Source organism: Arachis ipaensis, chromosome B04 (assembly GCF_000816755.2).
Source record: "Arachis ipaensis cultivar K30076 chromosome B04, Araip1.1, whole genome shotgun sequence".
NCBI classification, from domain to species: Eukaryota; Viridiplantae; Streptophyta; class Magnoliopsida; order Fabales; family Fabaceae; genus Arachis; species Arachis ipaensis.
Window position 1 is genome coordinate 20,240,587 of NC_029788.2, and position 5,149 is coordinate 20,245,735.

General features: G+C 41.5%; 1 long non-coding RNA gene across 1 annotated transcript; it reads left to right on the forward strand.

Annotated features, from left to right (window-relative positions):
* LOC110270562 lies at positions 221–2,207 on the forward strand. The gene is made up of 3 exons (XR_002360199.1): positions 221–1,008; positions 1,144–1,244; positions 2,078–2,207. It is a non-coding gene; the product is annotated as an uncharacterized LOC110270562 (long non-coding RNA).

The window sequence follows — 5,149 nt, forward strand, 5'->3', positions numbered from 1 at the left end:
AATTTATTTGCTAAGGGTTCCTAATGATGCTAGTGTGATATATATGCTCCTAATTAAATTTCTTTGCTAAGTTTGGTAGTCCATAATTAAATTTATTTGCTAAGTGGTTTATAATGATCTTTTGCCATATATGCATATATCCAACAAATAGTTTTGATATATATATATACACTAGTACTGGTACATGGCTAATTCTACCATACATGTCTATTCTATTTTTTGAAATGGACCCTACAAAAAGTATTGACGTATCATATACATCAAGAATGCTCCATGTGTTTTGTGCAGGGCTCCATGTGTGATTGTATACCTGCACATACTAAGTCACGTTTTTTCTTAACTGGATAAAATTACATTTGCACAATGGGAGGCCCTCATAAAGGAAAGTGAATCAGATTTTCAAATTTTTTTTTTGGGTAATAAAACACTTTATTCACAGGGATAAATGAATTACCCTTTTTCCATTTCATAAACAAGGCCTGCCTGTTTGATTTATAATTCTCATATTCCGTTTAATCACACTTTTTTAATCCCTTTCAATGTTTCCTCTCTAGAATGAAAACATGTTCCTATGCAAGCGAATAGCAAATGCTGCTGTACTAGCAATGATTGTCACAACTGCTGGTGGTTTATAATGGTTCTGTGATTGGCCGAATAATTGCTAAGTGTTATTAAGGATTTCAGATCATTGATTTGGCTTTTCTAAATATAGAGCAGAAGGAGTTAACTGTTGATTGACAGGAATATGTAAAGTTACTTTGCTCACTTGTTTTATGATGGGACTTATCAGGAAAATTCGAAGAGAGGGACTTCTTTCTTTGCGGCACTAGCATCTCATTTTCCAGGGTGATGGTTTAGACATCTCCGTTCTCTTCGCTAGAGCACGCAACATCATTTGCAAGGGACTTATGGTTCAACAAGTCACCTATTCAATCATGGCTGGATGTATTCTCTAAACACCTACACATAGATGAGGCTGCTAAGTTTGCGCCTGGGCCAATTATGTTGGTACGCTCTGATATGTCTAACAACAGTTTGGTCTTTTTACTTTTCCAAACCGCAACAATAATTTAAGTGATTTTATTATCCTATAAACAAAGGCGGCCCAAGTTCTTACATTGTGTGAGTCTCTCAACACTGCAGGAATTAGAGCAATTTGGAAAAAATACTGCAGAAAATTTGGCTTTGTGTTCATAACAAGTACAGACAAGAAGCTATTGCACCAAATACTGGAGGAGGTGAAGGTAAGATTTGGATTTAAGAATCAATTATAGTTGTTTATCAAGACCAAGTTACTTTGAATTATTAGAGAGAATATGATTTGAAGTTAACATTAGTACACTATTATGGTTGAATATAATGTCTAAGTGTTACTGGAAGGATCGGTCCATGAGTTGATTTATATTGATTGAAATGTAAGATTAGTGCTAAAAGTACTTTCATTTGCTTCTCGGTCTTCCCAGTTAGAACTTCGGTGTTATAACGTGTGGACTTATTTTGATGATTAATGCTGGAAATTATTAAGAATTAGTATTGACATGGTAGTGACTGTGGTAATCCGTCAATGTATTATTTGCTGTGTTGACTTACTCTGGTTTTCACTTATGAGCTATTTACTTTCACCATGCAAGCTCAGTAGCATACAAAGATTGGTAGCTTGTTTTTAGTTATACACTTCTTAACTTACTCATTGGTCCATTTATGAGCTGTTTGGTGAAATTTGGCAACAACATAGGAGATACTTTTGATGCCTTCTGGTTTTGCATTAGCTCTGATAAAATAATAATCATTGTCTAATTATTGTAGGGTTGCCATTTTTTATCATAATGCCAGGCGGTGCCGTGTGTATTCACATCACATGATCACTTTGAACTTTTGTGAACTGGACCAATCATTAAGCCGAAGAGTCCTTCTAAATATGTTGTCAATATTTTTTGAATCCCTTCTTCAATATAAAAATGAATCTCTTTCTCATTATATGTTTTATTAATCTAATAAATATAAATTGTGATACCATTATTGTTAGTTAGACAATAACTTAACAATACTTACGTATGTACTTTTGGACATTGTGCAGACACGCTATGAGAATAGTTTTATTGTTGAACTTGATATTACGTCTTGGGAGTAATTCATTCTTATAGAAAGAAAGCTTCCACAACTTTGGGATTGTAATCCAAACAATAAATCTGTAGTATTATGCTTAACCATGGTTTTTTTTGTACAATTTGTAACACATTGGATTTACTCGGCACTGATGTAACTTTCAGGTTTATCTCAGGAGAATATTCAAGAGACTCCAGAAGAAACAAGGGAGGTAGTTCAAGACTCGATGCAGAAAGAAGATGTTGTGCCAGACGATAGTTCTGACGAGGTTGTTTCAACTATAAACAATGCTTCAATGCTTACTTTTGACCCCAATAAAACACCAGAAGAGAATGAGGTCTTTTGAGTCATGTTTCCTGATAGATTCTTCCACATGGTTATTAAATACCGACTTGTTTGGACTTGTTAATTTGATCTTGTTAGATACCTCTGATTTTTTAGGGACGTTGAGTGAATTTGGTTATTGAAAAATTGGCATGTAATTGATATTCTCAGTGAATGATATGACTTCATATTGGGTGTGAACTTAATGAAGTAGAAATGAACATGTTTGAGATTGAAATAATGTTGCCTTTATAATTCCCAGTTCGTATTTTGTAATTTGAAATGGTTTGGAGACAAGATTCAATTGATAGCTAAGACTATTCTTTCGTTAATTTTTTATTATGAAATAATGGTATAAAAAAACATAGAAATATATCTCCCATTAAATGAATCTGCTTAACGAATTGATGTTTTCTTATCAATATCTATGCTTACTCGGTTTATAGAAGATTAACTTCCTAAAATCAGTACTTTTAAACAAAAAAGTCATTGTATTCATATTATTTTAAAATTAAATAATTATGAACAAAAGCACTTCTTTTATTTTAAAAGTTTAATATAAGAGCTCTTGATGAATTGAGGGGGGTGTCACCTGCAATGACACTCCGACGCCCAAGTTAGTAGAGTGTATAGGTGATGCGAGAATTTGGAGTAGGGTGACGTACCTTGGGGAAGGGTAGGACCCTCCCCTTATATACCTTGTCAGTGGGTGGGCCCCGCGAGGGGAGGCCTCCTTCTAGAAAGTTTCGCTTCCCCTAGCTGTCAAGCAGCTGTCAGTTAGGACGTGTGTTCGGGTCCTGGGTTCGGGCGGATTACAAGCGTCGACCCGGCCGTGTAGGCCGGTCAGTTGTGGGTCGGGCGGTAACCCTGCTCAGCTAGGCTGGGCCATAACAGTGCCCCAACGCGCTAGATGCGGATGTAAGCGCCGTGTATGGTGCGTTTCCTCTCTCCATTTGCCCAGTCGTCGTCTTGCCAGTCCCCCGTGATGAGGACGCGCCTCCTACACGTGTACAGACCTGTTCGTTGTGGGGGGTGTGTCCTTTGTCGCCTCATTTACCGTGCCGAGCATTTAATGCTCTTAATGGCAGTTCAAAACCCTGCGAGAAAAGACCATTGTACCCCTGTCTTTTGCGCTTCTCAGGGTTGGTTTCCTTTATAGTTTCCATTTGGTTTTGTTTCAGTTTCACTACATTTTCATTACTCTCTCCTCTCTATTGTAAGAACCCCTATCACAAACTCATGCTTCGTCCAGATTCTTATCAGTTCTTCGATCCCTTTTTCATCATCATCCCTATTCTGGTAAGCTTCCTGTCCTTTTTCTTAGTATTGGTGTTTATTTTTCGCTTTGCATGCGCGTTTGGTATGAATTGCTTGATGTGAATCGTGTATCCTCTCGTGTTTTAGCATTAGGTAGGTACTGTAGGGGGTTACAATTTTAGGATTTTGTTTTTTCGGCCTTCTTATTTTGAGGATTATGACTGATGGATATGCAATCTATGGTTTTCTGGTGGTGTCATAGCTTTCTGGTAGTACTTTCGGCCTCCCGGGCTTATAGACTGATTTTGAGTGGTGCCCCCACTGTAGGTATGGATCAGCATCGTGTCATGAGAGTCGTGAGACCGGCTCCGTACGACCGGTACGCCTGGGTGACGTCGGACGTAAAGGAGACCCCAAACCAAATGTCCCTGGAGGAACTTGACGAGTACTGATGAGCTGACTACCTTTGCGGGGGAACTGACGAGGAAGCTAATTACGCAGCCTTCGTCCCTCTGTGTGTCGTGGGGGAGATCTGCTGCCTTCGCGAATGGGGGCTCCGGCGGCTACCCCACTACCTCAGGGATCTATCTCCTCCCCGCGGGTCCCGGCCTTGCCGTCGGTCACGCCAGAAACCAAAACAAAATCCATGTTGGGGAGAGTCCCCACAGACGGTGCCAATGCTCGGTAAGTTGGCTTACCGGACGGTTGTAGGTTGAGTGTGAAGATAGGTCTCTGCCTCGGTCTGGACTCTGGGAACGGTTTGTGTTGGCTGCCGATCTGCCGAGCTCTTGATGAATTAAGGGGGGTGTCAACTGCAATGACACTCTGACACCCAAGTCAGTAGAGTGTATAGGTGATGCGAGAATTTGGAGTAGGGTGACGTACCTTGGGGAGGGGTAGGACCCTCCCCTTATATACCTTATCAGTGGGTGGGCCTCGCGAGAGGAGGCCTCCTTCTAGAAAGTTTTGCTTCCCCCAGCTGTCAGTTTGGACGCGTGTTCGGGTCTTGGGTTTGGGCGGATTGCAAGCGCCACTGTTACGGCCCAGCCCAGCTGAGCAGGGTTACCACCTGACCCGCAACTGACCGGCCTATATGGCCGGGTCGGCGCTTGCAATCCGCCCAAACCCAGGACCCGAACACGCGTCCTGACTGACAGCTGCTTGACAGCTGGGGGAAGCAAAACTTCCTGGAAGGAGGCCTCCCCTCGCAGGGCCCACCCACTGACAAGGTATATAAGGGGAGGGTTCTACCCCTCCCCAAGGTACGTCACCCTACTCTAAATTCTTGCATCACCTATACACTCTACTGACTTGGGCGTCGGAGTGTCATTGTAGGTGACACCCCCCTCAATTCATCAAGAGCTCGGCAGATCGGCAGCCAACGCAAATCGTTCCGAGAGTCCAGACCGAGGCAGAGACCCATCTTCACATTCAACCTACAACCCGAACCGTCCGGTAACCC